This window comes from Myodes glareolus, chromosome 3, assembly GCF_982192425.1.
Source record: "Myodes glareolus chromosome 3, mMyoGla1.1, whole genome shotgun sequence".
NCBI classification, from domain to species: Eukaryota; Metazoa; Chordata; class Mammalia; order Rodentia; family Cricetidae; genus Myodes; species Myodes glareolus.
In genome coordinates, this window is record NC_142028.1 from 78975113 (window position 1) to 79000104 (window position 24992).

The window sequence follows — 24992 nt, forward strand, 5'->3', positions numbered from 1 at the left end:
AACAGAGGCAGAATAGCAGGGCAACAGTGAAAGTGGGAACCAAGGAAGCGATCAGGTGTTGAGGCAGAGGCCTCAGACCCAGGGGGAAGGTCTCTAAGGTGTGCAGCTGGCCTGGTCAGTGGATGAGAGGGAATAAAATGGGGGTGCCTAGTGTAGACACCAGCTTAAAGAAGATTGTTGGTGCAGACATTGGAGGGCACAGCAGCTGGCCGAAAGGTGAGGTTCCCCCGCCTCCCCCGCACAGTGACTTGTGAGAGCCTCAGCTGAAGGCCAGGAGGTGGGAAAGAGGGAGAAAGCACAGCTTCTGCACTCTTGACCTCAACTCTGTCACCCTGACATTTCCAATGAGTCCTGGGTCACCAGCACTCCCTGACACACACCCAAAACAACGTGTCACCCTGCACACTTGTCTTTACTATGTGCGATAATTTGATCTTGTTTCTTTTAGTTTTTGTTTTAACTGTTGGTTCACAACAGTCAGTTTGAGAGACTTGGAGAACCTGGAGAGAGGAAGGACAAGGTTGGACTCTTCAGGGGACAGTCAGATGGAAGGACTGGCTTCCTATAGGGAGAGAAGTCACATTAACCATTTGAATGGGGGAATGGAGGCTGAGGTTTGGGGTTCTGGGCATGGCATGCTGGTTGGGATTACCTGGCCTTGATGAAAGCTAAGCTTGGGACCCGGTCAGCTGCCCTAGCTCTACAGCCCTGCCATGCAAGTGTGAGAGTGGGAACTACATGTTTTTGAAGCATGTGGGAATTCAAGTTATATACACAGATCCACAGGAACAATTATAGGTTCTTGTGCAGAGGCAAATCACATATCTTTCTTCCTGCTATTATGGCTGCATGCATGGGTACATGCATGAGTGTGCTGCATGCACACTCTTCCACACACGAATGGTGATTTAGACAACAGGCACACATCTAAATAGACAAACACATTTTTTTAAAAAATATATTTATTTATTTATTATGTATACAATATTCTGTCTGTGTGTCTGCCTGCAGGCCAGAAGAGGGCATCAGATCTCATTTCAGATGGTTGTGAGCCACCATGTGGTTGCTGGGAATTGAACTCAGGACCCTTGGAAGAGCAGGCAATGCTCTTAACCGCTGAGCCACCTCTCCAGCCAGAGACAAACACATTTTAAGCATGCATACATGTGGGCACACATCTTAGGGGACATTCAAAGACACATGCTTACAGACTTACATACTTATCAGGTGGGGAGCTCCAGGATGAGGCTCATTCATTGCATCCCAGATGTGCTAACCACCGTGATTTGCACACACACCAGAGACTCAACTTCATAACTTGTTGGGGGCTTTGTTTCTATTTTCCCCTGTAAAACAAAAGAAAAGGCACATGGACAAGCAAGAGCACACACACACGAAGCACCAGGACTTAGAAGTGCTCCTTGAGAGTTACACAGCTCGCAAGTGCTCGTACCCTCGCTCCCTCAGCTCCACCTTTGCCTCTGTACCTCTGTCTTCCCCCACTACTCTTTCTCAGGCTCTATTCAAGTCCTGGAACACACTCTTAACTTCCGTTGCCCTCTCTTCTTTCAGTCACAGCTATGGCTCCATTCTCCGGAGCCTAGTCGGAAGCACCCCCCCCCCCCACACACACACACTTCCCTTTCATGACAGTCTGCCTCCTGTTTTCTTTGCTTGCAGGTTCCTCCTGTTACCAGCTGTTTCTTTCATGGCTCTATGCAAAAGGGCCTTAATAAATAAATACAGGCTGACGAAAGAATAACTACTGGGTAGAGTAGCTCTGAGTCCCAGGAGCTGGAGGCGGTGGGAAGTGCCATTATCTTTCCATTATTGTCTTTATTTTCCTTAGATTTATTTGTTTTAAAAATTATTTTATGTTTATGGTTGTTTTGCTTGCACGCATGTCTGTGCACCATGTGCATGCATGTCTGTGCACCATGTGCATGCTTGTCTGTGCACCATATGCATGTCTGGCTCCTGGGGAGACCAGAAGAGGGCATCAGATTCCCTGGTAGTAGAGTTACAGAAGTTATGGGCTGCTGGGTGGGTGATGGAAATTGATCCCGGGTCCATTGGAAGAGGAACCAGCGCTCTTAACCACTTAGCTTCCAGTCCCCTATTTTTAGTTTTAATTGTGTGTGTGTGTGTGTGTGTGTGTGTGTGTGTGTGTGTGTGTGTGTGTGTGAATACCTCTGCGTAGGGGCGCCCACAGAAGCCAGAAGAGGGTGTTAGACCCTCTGGAGCTATAGTTACAGGCATACAGGCATGGGTGGGTTCTGGGAACCAAACTAGAATATGGAAGGAGCCGCAAGTCCACAAATGCTGAGCCATCTCTCCAGCCCTCAAAGCCTCTGCATTTTCTAGCGGAAAAACATGGGCATCCTGTGTGTTAGAGGTGGGTTTAAACTCTATTGCCAACTGTTGGCTTTTCCTCTGGCCCTGGAGTTTGATCCTAATGCAAGGGACTCATCTTCAAAAAACTCTTTGCACTGTTCTCCAAGCATTCTCATAGTTGGCAAGGGCCTAATACTCTGCATGACAAAAAAAGAGTTAAGGGGAACAAACAAGCTGGCCAGGTGTGTCGGGTTGCAGCTGTCTGGCTGGTTCTGTAAGAAACCCTGACACAGGACAGAGAATGCCCTTTCCGAGCTGGGTGCCTGTCACTAGTGAGGCCAGAGGGTCTCCAGCACTCTCACTGTCGGGCCGCCGCCTCCTGGGCCCGGGGCCGGGTGGGCTCGCACCACCGCTGGGTGGCCTGGCCCGGGTCCGACAGCGCGCGCGCTTCCGGGACCCTCCGGGGACCCTCTAAGGAGCCGCACAGAGGCGGCGACCTGACTGGGCCGGGTGGGGCGGCGAAATGGCTTTTCCAGCTCCGGAGCCCCGGTCGCGCTGTTGACACAGTCGCCGATTTTAATGAGAAATCTGGAGCGTGCGTGGGAGACGCGGCGCGGAGTGCACAGATGCGGCGCTGGCCGCGCGGCCCGAGGGAAAGCGCCGGAGCGCGCTCACCTTTGAACTGTCGGGGACGCTGTTTACCTTGGCTGTCCGAGTGGCAGTTTTACAGATATTAAATACCGACCCGAGGGGAAACAGAGCTCGGGGGCAGCCTTCGCCAAGGGACTCCGCGCCCTCCCTGCAGCTGGCGGTTGGATTCGGTGCTGGGGAGACGCCTGGCGCTCGCATCTCATCCAGTCCCAGTCGGGCTGTCTCCTAATTCGATTTTCCGTGTCGAGGAGGCCGAGGGCGGTCTGGGCCTTGCTCACACTCCTCTTGGCATGTCTGTATCTGGTGATTGCAGATCTCCAGTCCAGGCACCTCCTAGACGGCACTCCGGGTTGCCTGACTCTCCTTGTCTAGGGGAAAAAGGAGAGATCTCTCTCCTCCCCCAAGACTCTTGCGGGACGGAGGAGGGTTCTGCCCGTGCCCCAGGCTTCAGCCGGCAGTCAGAAGGCTTCCCGCAGAGGCACAAGCCATGTTGATTTTACGGAGAAGGCTGCTATGCACATTTCACTGCTGATTTATTGGTTTTTAACTAGATCCTTATGCCGGGCTAAAAAAGCCATCTTGCACTTTGTAAGGCTCTGCTGACTGCTGCTGAAAATGACATAGGGGCTCCTCCTCCCCTCCCCCACAACACCCCACCTCGCCGAAGAGGCGACTGTGGAAGTGTAAACCTGGGCTGTGAGCCTAGGGCCTTCTTCTGAGCAAGGAACCTCCCGCTGCTGCTTCCCAGCCACCGACTACCTGCGGTGTGCTACGGGGTGAGTGTGTTGGTGTGTGGAAGACTTCGTGGGTCTGAAGGGAGGGTCTGGGAGAGGCTGGTACATACTGTTCACCTTTTCTCTCTCGGACACCATTTTAATCAACTTGGTGGGGTGGGGTGGGGTGGGAACCAGAGAAACACCCTGGTTCCTATCTTGACTGTGTGATTTGGGAGAGGTGCAAAAACTCCCTGATCTCGATCTTTCTCTAATTTGTCCTCTCTTACCTGTGATGTGGGGAATCAAACAGAATCTTGTTTTAAGTTCTTCTAGCCCAGGGCCTAGCACACAGATGGGGTGGTGGGTTAGAGTCCCTTCAGAGTCTTCCCAACCCTGGCCGATAACTCCTGACAAAGGAAAACTCCTTAGCAGAGGTTGGCTAACTTCACACCACCTCCTGGGACCCCACATAGTGTTTCATAATTCAAATGCAAGATTAGATAATATAAACTACACATTTATAAATTATAAAGCACCTTCAATCATCCATTAGCTTACCACATCCTCAGGTAGGTTCTCTGAGGGAGGGACAAGCTAAGTTGTTACCCGAACCCGGGCTTTCTCAGACCTGTGACTTGGAGCTATGATGGACAGCTTATGTCTTGACATCCTGGCTGCTTCTGCTATTATTTAGCAACACTCCCCTTTTCCAGAACAGCGTCATGTGTGATTGTCAGTGTGCACAGGGTGTAAATTCATGATGGGGAGCTTTCTAGGGGAAGGAGACCCACAGAGACTGTCACCTTAAAGAAAGATCCCTTTGGCTAGCCCTGGAAAAGCCGCCAGAGAATAGGGTGGGCACAGTGAAGACAGGTCTGATTGAGACCCCCACAACTCAGGGAGCTGAAGGAGGATGCTTGCGCATCTGTAGAATCCATCAGCGGCTTGATGGGTCTCTGTTAAACAAAGATGGGATAAGGTTACACGTGTTTTCCGTGGGAGTCGGCTCCAATTTCAGCCTGATGATTTAGTCAGGTGTAAGCATGAAGTTTCCAATTTAGAGGAATAAATCTCCAGTGATTTTATTATCCCCTGTTTTACCCTGACACCCAACTTCACCCCGGCCCCCTGTCAAAGCCCTCATGATGTGTTTATATAGGGAACACTGTAATTGATTGGCGTGCAATAGAACATGACACAGAAAATGTGGCCTTCCCCACCAGGCTAACTCTGGAAGCTTCCATATTTCATCATCCTCCAGGCCCAATCAGTGGCCCCTACTCTCTGTGGTCACAAATTCCTGGGATTCTGGGTTGTCTGCGAATAGGAGTGTGGGGCCAAGAGGTTCAGCTAGGACCCCCCAAGTGGTCCCAGAGTCTGTTTTGGCCTGGGGCTGTGGGATGGAGAACATCAGAAAGGCTTCTGTTCTGGGTTGTTGGGTCGAGTGGATTCAGAACTCAGAGATTCTGCCTGATGTGAGAGTAGCCAGATTCAATTTTGCATGGCTCTAAGATATAATAATTCCAATATCACAAGCTTCTTAAAAGGTCAGTTTTGAGCAATGTGCTGCTTCAGTCATCTATGAATCCATGGTATTAGAGCAATAACAGCATGCAATAGAATGGTATACTGTAGTAACACTACTAACAAATATGGATGCAGACATAGAAGTGGGTCTTTGTATTAACAGCAATGTTAATGCCAATACCAGTTTCGCTATTATCACTTTATAAGGCTTTCAGCATGCCCAGTATACTAGGTGGGCTGTGTGTTCTTTTATTTAACTTTTCCAACAATGTTATGAAGATATTGCTATGTTCTTTTGTACGTGGTACCAATAAAGATCAATGAATTTAAGTTGGGTTGTTTAAGATTCTAAAATCTTGGGCTGGAGAGATGGCTCAGAGGTTAAGAGCACTGGCTGCTCTACCAGAGGTCCTGAGTTCAATTCCCAGCAACCACATGGTGGCTCACAACCGTCTGCAATGAGATCTGGTGCCCTCTTCCGTCATGTATCTGCCAACAGAACATTGTATGTATAATAGATAAATCTTAAAAAAAAAAAGAATTCTGAAATCCTAGCTTTACTACATTTTAGACAGCAAGCCAAGGTGAGGAAAGCAGACAGATGAGGGGTGAGAAGCAGTCTCAACCCCTTGAGTTGTCAAGAGCATACTTAGTAAATGCTCACAGCATAGTCCTTGGTCACTGGCCCTGTTCTCAGCCCCAGGAGAGGTATCAAGATAAAGAGCATCCAAGTTCTCGGCTGGAGACCGAGGGCCCAGACATCCCAAACTTCGATGGCAGAAACTTTCCTCTGAGTCTTCTAGATTCCTACAGTTTCTTAGTCCAAAAGGGGGGGGATATCACTGTAGCTCAATCTTTCAACCAAATCCGGATTCTTCCTGCTCCCTGCCTCCCTCATGGGTGGGGCACATCCAGTGATAGCAATTCCCTCTTATAATGAGCTAAAGAATACTTTACTGTCGCCTTGACTTAGGGTTCTCAGCTCTGTCCTGTAGGGCTACAGAGCACATCTGCTTCCTCTGCTCCATGACTCTGGAGAGTTCGACACAGTAAATTGAACCCGTTTACTCACTAACAACTCATCCATCAACACTCTTTCCACCCTCCCTCCTTTCATCTACTTGTTCATTCATCCATCCATCCGTCCATTCATCCATCCATCCACCCACCCGCCCGTCCATTCGTCCGTCCGTCCGTCCATTCGTCTGTCCGTCCATCCATCCATCCATCCATCCATCCATCCATCCATCCATCCATTCATCTGCCCATCCATCCATCCGTCCGTCCTCCGTCCGTCCGTCTGTCTGTCCATCCATCCATCCACCCACCCACCCTCTCTCCACCCACTATTTATCCTCAATCCATCAAATAGTTCAGCCATCCACCAAACATCCACCTATCCACTTATATATTTATTAATTCATTGGGTGACAACTCAGAAATGTTATTGGTTAGGACCTCTGGGGTGGGACATAAAGATAAGCTTTTGGTAAACTTAGGGAGATCAGTAAGCAAGATTCGTACCTACTGATCTTACTTATTTCAAAATGCCTATCATCTTGGGACTTCCTCAGCAACTTGTCCATTCATGCCCAGTGAGGATTCCAGTTTCTGCATGCAGTCAGGATGGAGAGAAAATGAGTCATTGTGGGTGGGCTCAGGACATCTTCTTGTGTTCTTCACTTTACAGACTGGGGACTCAGATACAATCTTTGCTTGGACCAGCACTGAAGTTCTGTCCCAGACTTAAGTCACAATTCTATCCCCTCACTCCTTTGTTCAACACAAGCATTGCCATATGTCAGATTCCTTGAATATGGAGATGAGCACGGAAAACTAATGTTAATCAGTGATTAGGATAATTTTGGATTGCGGAAAAAAGAAGTCCACAGAGCAGGAAGGAAGACACTGCTTTAGACAGGACACTCAGGAGTCTCTGGTAGTTTTCACTGGAGATGGAAAAGATGGACTAGGGTCAGAGGTGGCAGGAGGCTTGGGCTCTTGGCTGTAAAAAGAGGAACAGTAAACCAGGAGGTAGGAACTGAGAGTGCTCTTGGAAAAACTGCCCAGGAAAGCAACCCTTGGTGCTCTCCACAGGGCATTTCTGCCCATACCTCGCTTGTCTGGCTGGACACTACTCTCATTCCTGTTGAGAGGTGGAGACAAGTGATTTGCCTGGATCCCAGGGTGACCAAGGGGAATAATCAGGACATATCATGTCCAGTGTGCAATGCAGCTCCTGGCGCTCACCTGTCCTCCAGAGTCCCGTGTCTCTGCTGGTCTGTGTGGCGAGCCTTTCCACTCCACCTGTTCCCTTCAGGAGGGAAGGCATTGCGAGGCTTCTTCCCTTGAGGACAGGGCATAGAGCTTGCAGTAGCTGAGCTGATCTGGAGGCTGGGCATTCCGATACTTATTCTCCACCCTGGCTGTGGCTTGCTGTGGGATCCTGGGAAATTTCTATCACTCTGCGGAGATCAGCTTCCCTCACTGTGGAGGGTTAAGCCAGGCGGCCCTTGCAAACCTTTCAATGGAGAACACACTTGATTTGAATGGGGATAAACTAGATGATGACGTCAGCACGAGGGCTCAGTTCTGATATCACACGCAGCTACCCCATAAAACAGTTTTCTTAGCATAGCAGCACATGCTACCCTCTAGAAAATGGACAGCCAGACACAGGGTCAAGGTGGGATCCAGCCTTGAGGAACTGATGGTGTTTTGTTGGCATCCAAAGATAGTCCGCTGGGGACCACACCTCCTGGTGTGCAGGGCCCTATGAGGTTCCCACTCGTACCGAATCTGGACTCACCTGTTGTGACTCCTTCAGCCCACAGAGTGTAGTAAGGGGACTGAGGTTCTGGCCGGAAGGTGTTCTACTGTCGAATACCGAATTACCGCGTTCTTACAGGCTTCACATAACACCCATTTTGTGTGTGTGTGTGAGTCGAGGCCCCTGCTCAGGATCTCATGGGGTTGAATCCTCTGGAGCCCATGTTCCTTGCTCAAGTGCATGCTGTACTTTGTGACCACAGGACCAAAGTCCATGTGCCAGGCACTGTTCGAAGCGCTGCATACATGTCAGCTCATTTAGTTAACATAACAGCTCTAAGACGTGGGAAGTAGCATAGCCCCATTTTCCAGGTGAGGAACTAGAACACGAAAATGTTAGATTGTTTGCTCAGAGTCACACAGCCAGAAAGGGATGGACCCCATCTATTCCCTGTATGCGTGATCTGATCATGAGATTCGGGAATTTCAGGATCCTAGAAGTGTAAGATTCAACAACGCCCTAGGTTTTGACGGCCTCAGATTCTATCTGATTGAAGATTCTTGAATTCTTAGGTGCTAAGAGTCTAGTATTCTCATATTCCAGCTTGAAAGGCAAACGCCTGCCATCTGCAGAGGTAAGGGTCAGGGGACTTGCGGGGGAGTGACCCTCTCAGTCTTGCCAGTCTCTCTGCTCCAAGAGTCAAAGAGGCTGCTGCTGTCCCTTCAGGAACTCAGTTCATGTCTCGAAACCCGACACCTCTTTGGACCTGGGAGCCCTGGGTAGTTGAAAGCAGGAGCAAGACCTCACCAATAATGCCTGCAGCATCCTCGGAAAAGGGCCAGAATAAGCAGCAAGCCTGGGACACGGAGTTCCCTGAGAATGATAACATTCCCTGCACTCTGCAGACCCCAAACAAGCCTATGCTGCTTTCAGCACTGCTGAGGCTGGAGGAGGAAGAGGGAGATGGTGAGACCACCACCCCAGGCAGACTTATTTCTGATGGAGTCTGGGCATGGTGCCTGGTGGTCCTGAGATAGATGTCTGCCCTGGGACCATAGGGAGGCCATCCAGAGCCCGGAAGCAGAGCTGGCTGGCTGCGTTGTACAGGCGAAGATAAGGAGCCCTGCAGGTCAGGGTTGACATGTGGAAACATTTAGGAGCCTGGGAGCTTAGGGCCTGCAGAATGAAATGTCCTGGAGGGCTGGGGGTGCAGAGGTTCCTGGACTCTGGTAGCCTCATTGTACAGATGGTGAGACTGAGGGAGAAGTGTGCTCTACATGAAGCGGTTAGAATGATGCTCAATAAAATCTCTGGAGCCCATGGGCTTCTGCTATACTGGCCAACGTCTTTTACCAAGCTCAGGGCCTTTGCTGGTGCCCTGCCCTCTAGTGTCAGTCACTCCCTTTCTTCTATTGAAGTCTTGCTCCCTCGAGGCCCAGCTCCAGTGCTGCTTCCTCCGGGAGCCTTCCCTACTCTCTGGAGTCCTCTTTCTCTCTTCCGGGAGTCTTGTGAACGGTCCATGTACAGTTCTTCTTTTGCTCTTCCCTTCGCCTTCAGACCAACACTGGCATCTTTTGTTCAGCTTCTCTGGGCAAATCAACCCACAATAGCCCTTTTGATAGATAAGAGTCCCTGCAGATGGTGGTGTTGGTGATGTACGCCTTTAATCCCAGTACTCAGTGAGTTCGAGGCCAGCCTGGTCTACCAAGTAAGGTCCAGGACAGCTAGAACTGTTACACAGAGAAACCCTGTCTTGAAAAACCACACACACACACACACACACACACACACACACACACACACACACACACACACGAGAATCCCTGAGAATTACAGTTACTTGCTTGAAGTCCCACAAAAAGGTCCAGAGATGCAATTCATACTGTCAGCTAACTGGATCCCTCACCTGCACTGAAACCCCCGGGTTGGTTCCCACCTCTGTAGAGGTCACTCATCTTTAAGGGCATGGCTTGTATCTGTGCTGCCTTCATGTCGTCATCTGAACCCTTGACCCTTCACAGTCAGGGCAGGGCTCCTGCTTTCTGTGTGTGGTTGTCCCCAGCACTGGCCCTATATTGTGTGGTGGAAGGTAGGTTAATGATAGACTTGGAGGCTGTCAGAGTCCAAGTAGGGAGTGCCCAGGCTCGGTCGGGTCTCTGCTCCAAAGCCTCCTGGGTGGCTAGCTGAGCTGACCTCAGCAGGAGAGAAGTAGAAGGCTGCTCTCCCAGGCGATGGAGAGGGCAGCTGGAGGGGAGCTGGATGTTGCTGAAATCAGAGCCACAAGCCACAGTCGTGATGGTGATGGGGGCCCGTGGGGATGTCGGAGTGACCGAAAGCTCCAGGGCCCCTCGGGTAAGAGTTGTCACTGGACATACTTCATGGCTCCTCTCAGGGGTCTTGCCTCTGTTTTTGGTGACAAGGAGATTGCTACCTCCCTAGAGGGTGATTCTGAGGCCTTTGCTGGAAGAATTTCTGGGGTGGACGCATTTGGAGACAGAGTGGGGTCACAGGGTGAGCATCGCTCTCCCTTATCACTCATGCATCTGTCCATCCCATCACTCAGTCCATCCATTCATCCACAGAGCCCCTGGCTCAGGATGGAACAGGGTGAGGGGTGGAGGCATAGGGTTAGAAGCAGTCTTGGTAGGAGTCCTTAAGACTCTCTTGATTACACGGCAGAAACTGGCCTACAAACAGAAACTGGCAATAGATGGGTCGTGATACTCGGAGGAGAGGTCATGAGAACGGAGTGGGGATCAGGCCTCAGGTCTCTGAGCTCAGTCACACTGGCTAGTGAGAACTGTAATCTCTAGCCCACCTCAGCCTGAATGGCCTGGAATTGGAGGAACTGTTTCCCATCCTGGAAGCTGTTCTTGTAAGAAGTTCATTGGCACCTGGAAAATAAGTAAAGCTCATAAGACACCTTCTATAGGCTCAGCGCCCTCCAGTTTGCAAGTCTTTCCCTGCTTAATAAATTTCCCATTTCAGTTTCCTTATAACCTTGGGAGGTAAAAAAGCATCTTCACAATCGCTCTACAGAAGAGAAAAGTGAAACCCAGAGGGGAAGGGATTTCCCCAAGACTGTGAGGAAGCCTAGGAGAGCTAGGCTCAGGATGTCTATTTTCTGGCCTCTTAGGCCATATGCACGTGGCTAGGCACTCTGTGTATGTCTGATGTATGTATGTGGGCATGTGCATGTGTGTACGTAGGTGCGCAGGTGTACACATGGGTGTGGAGGTGAGAGTTTGACCCTGAGCATTCTCCTCGGCTGTTCTCCACCTTATGTTTTGAGACAGGGCTTCTCACTGAACCTGGCTGGCCAATGAGCTGCCTGTCTCTGTGCTGCTAACACCAGGGTTATAGACCATGCCCAGCTTTTGTGTGGGTGCTGGGAATTTGAACTTAGGTCTTTACATTTGCATGGCAGGCATTTTACTGACTGAATCATCTCCCACCCCCAGGCTACCAGGAATGTGTCTCTAGTGATTCCCTAAGCCTCAGCAGAGTTTGAGGAGATGTTGCTAGCAAGGTCTTGACGAGGGGAGAGCCGTTGTCAGTGGGGCTTTTATATCTCTTTCTACAACATGTAGAAATGGAATTGGGGCCCATGGGAAGCTTATAGGGCTGTCTTTGTACAGAAGCCTATAGGTCACCAAGGTGGGAGGTTACTGGGAATCCCAAAGTGAAGATGGGAGAGAAGGCCTATCTTCTAGGGGGATACATCAACCCCAGTGAAGGACCCAAGGATCAAGCACACCAGGCTCGAAAGCTTACTTTGCTGCCTTTCAGTGAGCAAGTTACCTACATCTGTGTGCCTCAGTTTCCCCAGGCTAACAGGAATATAAGCAGCCATTCTGATAGTCGAAACGATCAGATGAGGCAATTCTTGAAATGTGCCTGGCAAGGGTCCTACACACTCAGGGGACATTAGATGTCACCATGACTTGCTTTCTCCTTGCCAAAAGGGAGTGAGAACATTAACTGCTAATCTCTCCTTCCTTGGGAATGTCGACAGCACAGGGGTCACCTGGAGGGAGGAGGGTGGCCGTACCCATCTCCACAAACCAGCACTGAGGAGAAAGGTCAGACTGATGGACTGTTGTGCCCGCAGAGCTGAGTGAGCACTGCCTCCAAGTCCCATGCCACCCTGTCCCCAGTGATAAATCATACACACATTTTTAGTGATTATTTAAAGCTTTTGGCTGCATGCCCAACCTGGAAGGGCCATTTCAGTCTCAGTCAGGCTGTGGCAGATTGAAGAGAAGCCTGCACATCACTTCATGATGGTGGCTTCTTTTATTCCATTATTTTCTTAATAGACTCACTGACAAAATATTGCTCTTGGCCCCAGCCTGGCCTACAGCTTATGTTTGGAAGAAGCAGGCTGCCCAGGCTAGGGAAGAGCAAGATTCTTTTCCAGGCAGAGGCAGGCAGAAGGGCTCAGCAGTCCCTGATATCCCAAGGTATTACAAGGAGTGGGTCTCCACTTGGTGGTCTTCAGGCCTGGGCCCCAATGCACTCTCTACCCAGGAGGCTGTGGATCTTTCCAGGGTATTCTGTCATCCCTTTAGCAAAAGTTAACAATGAACTCCAGTGTTCAGTGCTGTTCCCGTCACACCCTGCCAGAACCTGGGGAGCTTTGGAGGACCTTCTAAGGCAGGGTTTGTCAAAGTGTGCCTCTTAGAACTCTAGGGTTTCTCAGAAGTAGATCTGGCTCAAAACTAGGGTTGGGGATGCAGACGAGGGTAGATCCAGCTTTCAACCCTGTTCCCGGCCCAAGCAGCCATGGTTTTATTTTGTTTAACTCTGGCTTTCTTTGTCAGATTTTATTTGAAGAAAGACTCTGCCAGCTGGAAAAATAAAAGTTTGATTACTGCTGGCTGACTTCCTCATTGTACAAAAGGGGAAACCGAGGCCCAGAGAGTGGACGGACTTGCCCTAGGTCATGCAGGCACTGGCGGAATAAGGTTGTCTCTCCTGATCCACCAGCTGTGTGGTAAGCTGGGGTCAGTGTGTGAATCAGAGCCCGGAAGACCCTGGTCAGGAGCCAGGCTTGCAGAGCTGTCCTAGGTGTGGGTGTGACTCCAAAAGAATGCACTGTCCCAGAGCCTCAGATTGTGTGTGACGCTGTAACAAATGCCATTGGTTGGGTGGCTCACACACAGAAATGTGTTTTCTCATAAAGACTAAAGTGCCAACTGCCCATATGGCTGGGCTCTGGGGAGTGCTCTTATTCTAGTGTGCTGATGGTTGTCTTTTTTCTAAGTCCTGGTCTTGGGAAGAGAGACGGGAAGGGGGTAAAGGAGAAGGCAAGAGGGGATAAAGAGGGAAGAAGGAAGGGAAGAAAGGATGGGGTGGGGAGAAGACCTCACATCTCTTCTTTTATGAATTCCATCTTGGGGACCTCATTACTTAAACTAACCCTAAAACCTCCCCAAAAAGGATCCTTCCAAATATCTTTACACTGAGTGTTAGAGCTTCAGTATGAACATCATGGGCAACAGAATAGTTTCTCCCCAAACACAGAAGACTGAGTTCTCATGGCTCAATGGGAATGGTCTCCATGGGGTCCAGTTGCCCTGCCTGATCTCCAGTTAGCTGCTCGAGTCCAAGGTTAGGAACTTGGGACCTATTGGAGAAGAGTCTCCTAGAATCAGTGGTAGAAGGGACTGGAGGATACTCAGGTTGCTTAATGTAGGTGAGTTTTAAAAGACAGTAGTAAGAATTCTATTGAGTTGTCTTGGCAGGTAAAAGCTCTCACCACAGAAGCCTGATGATCCCGACACATGTGCTGTGGTAGGCACATGTACACACATATACACGTGTACACACCCCACATACACACATTTGTGAACACACATGCATATGACTGTATACACATACAACTAAAAAAACAGAAAGATATAAAACATTTAACATATAAGTTAGCATCTTGGGCAGGGCTCGAGATGTAGTTCAGTGGTAGAGTGCCTGTCTCCCTACCACGCTGGAGGCCCTGAGTCTGGTCTCAGCATACTAGCACAGAAAAGGAGCAAATCTAAATAGATCATAGCCGTTTTTTTAATTTTTTATTGATTTTTATTGAGCTCTATATTTTTTTCTGCTCCCCTTTCCGTCTCCCATCTCCACTTCAACACTCTCCCCATGCTCCCAATTTACTCAGGAGATCTTGTCTTTTTCTACTATCCATATAGATTGGATCTATGTATGTCTCTTTTAGGGTCCTCATTGTTGGCAAGGATTGTGATTTGTGGGCTGGTTTTCTTTGCTTTATGCTTAAAAACCACTTATGAGTGAGTACATGTGATAATTGTCTTTCTGGGTCTGGGTTACCTCACTCAAAATGATGTTTTCTAGCTCCATCCATTTGCTTGCAAAATTAAAGATGTTGTTATTTTTTTTCTGCTGTGTAATACTCCATTGTGTAAATGTCCACATTTTCCTTAACCATTCTTCGGTTGAAGGGCATTCAGGTTGTTTCCAGGTTCTGGCTATGACAAATGGTTATCGCTGTTTTTAAGAACACTAGTAGTAGTGGGCACAGTTGCACTGCTGTGCACCACCATGGTCTCTCCTCCCTGGAACCAGCTTCCTTGACAAAGCTGTCATCTATGAACTTCTAGGCCTCCACCCTGTTCACCCGTGGTAACTGCTGATCAACTTTTTGTCCCTAAAGTGTGTTGTGGGATATTAACTTAAGATGTGCTATATTTGTTTATGCCATGGAACATTTGCTTAATGATGCAAAGCTGTGCTGCATTTCTTTTGCATTGCATTTGTTTAACTCTGTGAAGTTGTGTTACTTTGCCTGTCTGAAACATCTGATGGTCTCATAAAGAGCTGAATGGCCAATAACAAGGCAGGAGAAAGGATAGGTGGGGCTGGCAGGCAGAGAGAATAAATACGAGGAGAAATCTGGGAAAAAAGATGGAGGAACAAGGGAGAACAAGGACATCAGGGGTCAGCCACTCAACTACACAGCAAGCCATGGAGAAAGAAGTAAAGAAAGGTATGTACAATAGAGGAAGATTAAAGCCCAGAGGCAAAAGGTGGAAAGGATAATTTAAGAAAAGCTGGCTAGAAACAAGCCAAGCTAAGGCCAGGCATTCATAAGTAAGAATAAGACTCCATGTGTGATTTCTTTGGGAACTGGGTGGTGGGCCCCCCCAAAAGAGTAAAGAATAATAAAGCAACCAACTACACAAGTGGCCTGTTCTAGGCATGGAGATCATCATCATCATCACCACCATCATCATCACCATCATCATCATCATCATCATCATCATCATCATCATCATCATCATTATATAATGAGTCTTTTTCTGTCCTGCCCGCAAGCTTCCAAATAATGACAAGGATACTTTTTATTAACTATGAAAGCTCAGTCTACAGCTCAGGCTTGTTCCTAACTAGCTCTTATGACTTAACCTACTTATATTACTCTATATTCTATCACGTGGTGCTGCCTCTTTTCTATCTTGTACCTCCTGTTTTCTCTCCATCTCTCCTGGCATCTTCCATAATCTTGATTTCTCCTCCTTTCTCTCCCCAGAAATTCCTCCTTACATCCTGCCTAGCTATTGGATGTTCAGATTTTTATTACACCAATCACAGCAATACATTTTCAGATAGTATACAAATATATTATCATTATGATACATAACATTATTATTTTATTTTAAAAAGTTTTAATTATTTTATGTGTATAGGTGTTTTGCCTATATGTTGGTTTGGATGGGTATGGCACCCCCAAGACTCATTGTTTGAAGGTTTGGCCCACAGGAAGTGGTACTATTAGGAGGTGGCCTTTGTGGAGTAGGTGTGGAGGAAGTGTGTCACTATAGGGGTGGGGGCTTTGAGGTCTCCTAAATTCAAGCTAGTTTTCTGCCTACTGCCTGCTGACCAGATGTAGAACTCTCAGCTCCTTTTCCAATACCGTGTCTACCTGCATACTGCCATGTTTCCCACCACACTGATAATGGACGAAACCTCTGAAGCTGTAAGTCAGCCTCAATTAAGTGTTTTCCTCTATAAGAGTTGCCATGGTCATGGTGTCTCTTTACAGCAATAGAAATTCTAAGACAGTCTGCATGTAAGTCTGTGTACAACGTGTATTCCTGGTGTCTGAGGCCAGAAGAGGGAGGCTATCAGATACCGTGGACCTGGAGTTATAGATGGTCGTGAGCTGTGGGATGGGTGCCTGGAATCAAGTCCCAGTTCTCTGAAAGAGAGAAAGCAGTCTGTACTCTTTTTTTTTTTTTTTAGGTTACAAAGTTAGAAAGTGTTTTATTGTGGACATTTGCACATACAGTGTTAGTGACGATGGCCTCCCCTCCTGGGGTGGGGCCAGATCCTATTTCATCAAACATTCAAGCAATGCCTCAACACTCCTGTGTTACTCTCCTCTGTAGTACCCGGGGATTCGCTTTGGCTAGATTTTCTATTTTAACCCATGCTTCTTCTTGTTGTTTCATTTTTAGCTTCTCTTTCAGTTTCTCTGCTTTGAACTGCTGGGTCCAGTCACCAGAGAGTTTTTGGCTCATCTCCATGAAGAGTGTCAGGGCGCTGTATATCAAGCTGTGTATTGTCTTGTTCCAGTGGGTCTTCGAGTTTGCGGTACAGGGATGGAAACATGATGGGCAGGATCTTCGCTGCATTGTCACTAATTAAACTCATGATGTACTCATTGTTCCAGTAATACAGTGCCCACTCTGCCACCTGGAAGTGAGGGCTGGAAACACACTTGGCTAATTCTCGAAAGAGAGGCTCCATGATCTTCATAAATTTTGACGGTTCAATTACATCTAGAATTTCTTCTAATTCATTTAAGAACATTACTTCTTTTGGACTGTGAGTCTTTGGCCAGTATTTGAGAAGTGCCATTACCACTGGTTCAGTGAGGGTGCTGTCCTTCAAAAACTGCACAACACAGTTTGTAGTTAACATGTTTCAAACCTAGCAGCCAGTACTCTTAACTGCTGAGCCATTTCACAGCCTGGAGACAATTTAAAGGAGCTGTTGACAAAGGTGTGGACCGGGTCTAGGAAACCAGCAAGGGATCTGGCCCTTGTGGTTGGTAGGACAGGAGCCTTGAAAAGACAGCAGGGAGAAGTTACCGAAACCTGGGGTGACTTCACGATGGTCTTTCCTGGTAGAGGTATGTGGCCACTTTCTGACTCCCAGTGACTGAGTAGGAAGGAGGTGGTGGGATCAGTGCCCCACCATGACTCACTAAATCTCCAAATCCTATTGATGAGGTCTTCACATGCCAGCCTTGGAGGTCCAGAACAGAGTAGAGAAGGGTGGAGAGTGATAGGGTAGGGTGGCGATAGGTGGAGATCTCACCAATGAGTCAGTGGAAGGCCTTGGAGCTCTTTAAGCACTGGTAAAATAAACCACAGGGTCAGTGTCAGCAATAAAGACTCTTGGTGTGGTTGTATATTGACTGACAATAGGAAGGTGTAATGCATTCCCAGTTCCTGTCCTCTGCTCTCTGACAACTTCTCACACTCAATAACTTGCTTGCAAATCTGTTTTGCTTTGTGAAAGATGAGCCACATGCCGGGAGAGTTCCCTTGCCCCACAGTGTTGCATTTTCCATTCAAATAGTCTGTTTTGTCCTGATTCCACATTTACTAGCCGCTGACTTTGGCTTGCTACAGGTTTCAGCTTCCCAAGGAAATAGCTTAAATGTTGGAGAATGGACAAGTGCGAGGCATAGAGCTGGGAGTAGAAGAGACCTCTGGGGCATTGTAGATGCCCAGTAGGCTGCCTTGGTGGGCTAGGGTGTCCAGGCGGGAAGCAGACAGAGCTAGGGACAGGATCCCTGTTCCATTTAGCGTTAACCTAGTTCTATTTATTAACTGTTGTACACTGATGATTTTCTATGAATATTGCACACACATGTAAAACCTATCATCACGGCAACCCTGTTCAGAAGGAATTCCTTCTGTTTTTCAGAGGAGAATTGTAGGTAGAAAGAGGTCAAATGACTTATCAAAGGCCCCACAGCAGTCTGTTACAAAGCTAGGATTTGAGCTGAGGTGGGTCTCTCTCAAAACTCCTTCTAACCAAGGGAATGGTGAATGTCTGGTTGCTGGAAACCTGTGAGCAGGGACTGGATGGCCACTTGTCATGGAGTGAGTGTGGCTCAGCAGCTCAGGAGATGCCAAGATCCATCCTGGAAAGTTGGATTCAGATATTCATACCGATAGGGCCTCTTGGGAAGTCAGTAGCCTCCCCTCCCATCCACGGGGGCACGGTACAATCCAGGACCTCTAGTGGATGTCCAGAAGCTCACATTCACACTGTCTCTTCGTGTCCATGAATGTGTGTGTGTGTGTGTGTGTGTGTGTATACATGCACACATACACAAATTCACTGCCTTTTGCATTTTAGGTAAGCACTGGCCATGCACCATGACCATACTTCTTGCTACTTGAGACAGGACAGTTAAATTCACATATTTCTTTTACCTTCTTTACAACTTCATAAATTGTATCAAATTCATAAAATTGATTCTTAACTGCTGATCTGAGAAAACTCAGCTTAAGATGTTTTTCCTCCTTATTAAGAAAATTCAGCTTTTTATTTGATGGGGCCCTCTACAGCTCATGTCTGGCATGTTCTAATTGCCAACATCACTACCCTTGTTCTCTGTGGCCATTGTTAAGTAAAGTAAGGGTTCCCTAAACACAGTACTGTGATATTGTAACAGTTAATCTGGTAACCACTATAGCAACTGGGTCATTAAGTGGACAGTTTACACAGTGTGGAAATGAGAGACTGAGAACCAATTCACAGCCACACAGAGCTGGGCCATACGAAGTTTCATCACACTACACAGCGACACACAATTTAAAACTTACAACTTGTTTATTTGCATTAGTTTTCTATTTGATACTTTTGAGACCCTGACTGACCTTACGTAACTGCAAAATTAATTTGTAGACAAGGGAGCTACTGTATATGTAGGGCTAGATGCTTTGGTGTGGCACAATTATGTGAAGACGCGGGAGTCCTGGTTTGCAAGGTGTAGGGAGGAGGCGTGTGTGCACACACACACAAACACACACACACACACACACACACACACAAATGGCCACTGGTGGGATGTAACCAGGCAGTGAGCTCACTTCTCCCCTTCCTGTTATTTCTGGTTCTTTCTTGTTGCCCTGGGCCATTCTCTGAGTCCCAGATGGGCAATATTTAGAAATACATTTTCTGTGCAGAAATGTCACCAGACTTGTAACGTATTCTGTCTTTACTGCGCAGAAAGAAGCCTAGGGTGGGAAGTCAGTGTGTGTGGGTGTGTGGTGTGACTTTGGGCATGCCTCCCCGTCTGTTTAATGAGGGGCCAGGGAGGCTCACTGTGGCAGACCCTTTGGGTTCTGACACTCTGAAGTAGGTTATGTTGTGCGTGGAGCTGTAGCTGCACTTGGGGAAGGTGTGATGGGTGTTACTCTGCTTTCTCCAACTCTTGCCAGTCCAGTCTCCGAGGAAGAGGTGGTTCCAGAGAAGGAGAGCTGGGTAGAAGAAAGGTAGGACCTCTCTTTAGGAAGCAGCTGGCGGAAAGAGGGACCTGGCTCATCTTCAGTTTTCTTGAGCTGCAAGAACCAGACTCAAGCCATCTGCAGTCTTGCAGAGACATTCGGTCCAGGCTCTGGTCCACATTGCTGGTAACCAGGTTAGTGAGTGGTAGATGAGAAGGTGATGCTGGGGCATATGATATTTGCAGTAGTTATCTAACGCCTTAACCGATGCCTCCAAAACAGTGGCAGTGCTATCACTTACAAGCTTTGGGTCGGCAACTAGAACTGGGCTCAGCCAGTTGGTGCTTCTGATATCCTCAGTCTAGCTTATACACAGTGGCCACCAAGCCAGGCTTCAAGATTACTCTTTGTGATATCTGTTTACCGCATTCGGACATCCATATGTGGTCCCACTCTGTATCACGTCTGGTCTCTGTGATCATAGTAAACAGTAGCAGTGATGGTCTATCACTTCTGAGGTTGGGTTATGAAAGACTACCCTTATGTGTTGAGTACCCCCACCCCATCACTTACTTGGGAGGAAGCTAGCTTCCAGGAAGTGAGCAGTCCTATGGGTAGGCTCATGTGGAGGCATCAGAGACCTTGGCACCAACCCCTCTGGTGGGGCATCTAGGCCTGACAACAGCACCTGGAAGCAACAATGCTGACTCCAATTTGGCAACTTATCTGCAGCCTTATATTATCTTGGCCCTGAATCACGTAGCTAAACTGCTGCCAGGGAAACTGTGAGGAAGATAATCTGTTTTGGAGGTAATTTATTATGCAGCAATATCATAGTACGTAGGCATCATGATCAGATGGCAGTGACAGCCAGGTGATGGCTGGGGAGACAAAGGTGTCTGGGCCATGTGTCTCTCCCCACTCACCAGGACAGCCTAAGATTCTACCCCCAGTGGCAGCTACTAGCTCCTAAGGGCAGTTAAAACCCACTTTTCATGCTTTACTGCATCACATTTGCTGGGGGCCATTGGCCAAGTAAAACCCACAGACAACCAGCCCCTGAGGTGAGGACACAGAGCTGCCTCTTGATGGGAAGGGAGGAATCTGTAGCCACTTTTGCAATTGCAAAGCACAGGACTCTTGTACAGGTTTCCACCACACTCCACATTCTTCTTTCTTTGTGTCTTCACTCTTGAAGAACTTCCATTTTCTTAGACTGTCAACAAACACGAAGCAACTGTTAGGTGGCTGTAGCAATCAGGGTCTTGATCAACCTTTTGGAGAAGTTCTTCTTCATGAATGGGCAGACACGGTGACAGCCTGCTGTTGTAAAGCCAGCCAGCGGCAGACGCAGGACTCTAACCCAGCTCCAGAGATGCCAAGTGTTGAACTGGCTCGCTTTTCCAACCAGAGGCTCAGAACTTTTTACTCAGCTTAGTCTTTAAGACACATACAAAAGGCTGGTCTCTGGGGGAATCTCCACTCAGAGACTGCTGGTTGGGGGTGCAAGGGCCTGACCTGGGGCAGGGGGTTATTCAGCATGAAATTCCAGAAGGTGACAAAAGCCACGATGACTTTTATGTTCCATTTCCTCTTTCTAGCCCTGATCTGAGAAAAGAAAGATTCTATTAGGAGAAACAAAACCAACCAAACAACAACAACAACAAACCCTTTTGTCTTCATCACTAAAGAACAGGGAAGGAGGCAAGAAAAGAGGAAGAGAGAAAGCAGAGGCAGAAGACAAAATTTTCAAGCAATCAGTAAAAGTCATAGAAAATGAAGACATGGCATCTGGTGAGATGGCTTAGTAGGAAAAGTGCTTGCCATACAAGCCCAGCCGTCTGATTTCCATCCCCAGGACTCACCTAGAAACCGATGTGGTGGGTGCACCTGCCATCCCAGCACTCCTGTGGTAAAAGGAGAAGAGGAGACAGGAGAACATCCGGGGATCTCTCAGGTCAGCGAGCCTGGAGTACAGAGCAAAGCAGAAACGAGGTAGACTGTCTCCAAACCAAGGTGGAAGGAGAGAACCGACTTGTGAAAGCTGTCGTCTGACCTCCACATATGCTAAGGCTACTGCACGTGTGTGTGACACACACACACACACACACACACACACACACACACACACACACTAAAAAGAGAAAATCATAAATTGTGGAGTCAGAAGACAAGTACTATCGATATGAGATGATTGAGTCATGAGAGGGGAACTTGATGCTAAAAGCAGGGTCAGAACACAGGCGCTGATGGGATGACGAACTCCTTTTCGAATAAGTGGCTCAATGTCAACCAAAAATGGTAGTTTCTTGATATTATGAAGCCACTTGTCAGGTGCCATATTGATTTAATTACACCTTGCAGTGGGGGAGAGACTTGTCACATTAGAGGTGCCTACTTAAGAAAATTAACTGATACCATACAACTGTTCCCATGTGACGGTCACAATCAAAGCTTGAGTGCACACTGGATCATCACTGGTTCGCCACTGCGGCCCTTTAGTTCATCCGCAGCTGAGAATAGCATGGCAATGTAGTGTTGTGTTTGCTGTCTGTGAACTCAACTCTTCTCTCTTCTCCTCTACCAACCCTCCCTCCCTCTCCCTTCCTTCTTTCTACCCACTCCCAATCTCTCCGAATAAGGCCTTATATAGTCCAGGCTAGTCCTGAATTCACCATACAGCCAAGATTAGTATAGAATTCTTAATTTTTTTATTTTTGAGATTATAATTTAATTACAACATGTCTCCCTTCCCTTTCCTCTTGCCAAACCCTCCCATATATCCCTCCCTTCTCTCTTTCAAATTCGTGGTCTCTTTTGATCACTAATAGATATTGTGTGTGTTCCTAAATATAACCTGTTCAGATCATATGATGTTATTTGTATGAATGTTTTTAGAGCTCAGCCTTGAATTCTTTATCCTTTTGTCTTTACCTCCTGAGTGTTGAGATTACAAGCATCAGATACCATGACTATCTGTGAACTTTATTCTATTAAAGTCAACAGGATAGGGCTGGGGAAGGAGTGTAGTTTAGTGGTAACGCACTTGCCCAACATGTAGGAGGGCCTGGATTCAGTCCCCAGGACTCATCCCCCTCACCCCAGTCAATGGCATGACCTCAAGACCTACTGAAGAATATTAGTGTTCTGTGAACATTTCTGATTTAGATAAATACACAGGTCTCTTCCTCCATATTCTGGGAGTTAAATAGCTTTTCAAAAACAGTTAGCTGGAAGCTTGGACAGGTATGTGTTTATTGCCTAATTTATAGTACTTGATGGATCAATTTCTTAGACCCACTCCAGAGCATCTCTGATCCATTTGAAGAGACTGGGTGGTTTTTACTGCAGTAACTGCACCGACAGGTGGGTGACAAGCTGTCTGTCGCACAAACAGAAACCTTATTTTTATATCAAATTAACCATTTCTAAGGCTATAGAAAGCAGTAATTGGGGTTCAAACTTAAGAGTCAACACTATTGTTTCTATTGTAGGTCCCACAATTGAAATCACACTGCACACACAGCCCTGCCTGCATGCTTGCTTCTCATCTTGGAGGCCGACTTGTGACTGTAATAGACATTCTGATTTCATAACCCTGAAGTGAAGAACAGATCTACAGAATGCTGTGGACAAGAAAAATGGAAATAGGGCCTGTAAAGACAGTTCAACAGTTAAGAAAGAATGCTTGCTGCTCTTCCAGAGGACCAGAGTTTGGTTCCCAGCATCCGTACCAGGTGGCTTACAACTGCCTCTAACTCCAGCTCCAGAGAACCGTGCTCTTGTCTGGCCTCTGTGGGCACTGGCTCAAATGTGGCACACACACACACACACATCACACACACACACACACACATCACACACACATCACACACACACACACATCACACACACACATCACACACATCACACACACATCACACACATCACACACACACACACACAAATAAAAAACAAATGTTAAAAAGCGGAAATAGTCTGAGGGTAACTTACCATTAAGAGGTAAAACCAAATGCTTGGTAAAGATTCTGTTATGTCTAGTGTATTAAAACAATTCTAAAATGGTTCATGAGATTCTTTGCCTGTTGAGTCTATTCCTGCAACAACCATTAGGTAGTACCACTAGGTAGTTACACAGCCTACACGTTTGAACTTGGTCTTTCTTTTTTTTTTAATATTTATTTATTTATTATGTATACAATATTCTGTCTGTGTGTATGTCTGCAGGCCAGAAGAGGGCACCAGACCTCATTACAGATGGTTGTGAGCCACCATGTGGTTGCCAGGAGTTGAACTCAGGACCTTTGGAAGAGCGGGCAGTGCTCTTAACCACTGAGCCATCTCTCCAGCCCCCTGAACTTGGTCTTTCTGTGAACAGATATTAGAGATCAATTACTCCCCCTTCTAATTCCATTAATTAAGAATATACACTCAGCAACATAGTTATATTACAGTGTGCAGCCTAGTTTGAGCCATGGTTCTGACTAGATAGGTTAAGTAGGCTTTCTTAGCTAAGGCAAGGTAAAGGTAGCTTTATAACCATCTTGGACTGTTTGGGAACACTTCTAGCCTTATCAAGTGCCCTCTGGCCTTGCACCTGTAGGTGAATCCAAGCTCTGGAATGCAATCAATCTTTCTGCTCAGCTGCGAGCAGTGCAAGGCATGGGATGTCATTTATAACTGGTCTAGCCCCATCCACTGATCCATTTACCAGCCCACACTCACACAACGGTAGCAGTCACTCCTTTTTACGTTCTCAGTACCCATCTCAATAGCAGTTCTTTGCACCCTCAGAGCAACCCATGATGCCGATATCATCAGTGTGCCCATTTTATAGAGGAGGAAGTCTGAATAGTGTAGGAAGAGCAACCAAGTTCACACATAAAGCTCATTTAGCCCTGTGCCTGGGACCTAGCGAGGACTCATTATCGTGATTATTTGCAGAAGAGGAAATAGCCACTCAAGGGCTGGCTGGGGAGACAGGGTTATCTGAAGGCCTGAAGGAGCAGCGCACAGAGGGCTGTAGAAGCACAGACTCAGGGCAGCCGCTTCCTCTCGGGAAGTTATGCAAGGTAGCAGTGCAAGCTGCTTTCCCCAGCTCAGTGCTAGTGACACTTTGTGGACACGTTCCTCCCAGGTCCCACAGGGCACACTGCCACCTGGTCTGACATTATAGTCACCATCACTCCTTGCAACTCGGTGAAGGTGAGCCCAAGATTCCACACCACATTGAATGAAGGTAAAACTGCATGCTACCATGGCCTCAGGCTGAGTGTGGCTGTAGTGCAGGGGAACAAGTTTGGCTCTGAGGATGGACAGGGAGCTGGGATCCCGGCTAGGGGCCGCTGTCCTATATTTTTGTGGACCACATGCCACAGCTAAACCATTTCACGACAAGGGCCAAACTTCTTTTCTGTTTGAATCGCTGTGTTGTGGGCTCTTCTAACTGAACCCACATGTTAGTTGGAAGCCCAAATAACACCTCAGGTAAAGAGAGAGAAG

At 47.6% G+C, this 24992-nt stretch overlaps 1 long non-coding RNA gene and 1 pseudogene across 1 annotated transcript; one reads left to right on the plus strand and one right to left on the minus strand.

Moving 5' to 3' along the window:
* The first annotated feature begins 2596 nt into the window (after window positions 1-2596).
* LOC146895147 (uncharacterized) lies at window positions 2597-23557 on the plus strand. The gene is made up of 2 exons (XR_015000895.2): window positions 2597-3761; window positions 21092-23557. It is a non-coding gene; the product is annotated as an uncharacterized LOC146895147 (long non-coding RNA).
* Window positions 16380-16959, minus strand: LOC125412691 (serine/threonine-protein phosphatase 2A 56 kDa regulatory subunit gamma isoform pseudogene; annotated as a pseudogene).
* Window positions 23558-24992: the final 1435 nt, after the last annotated feature.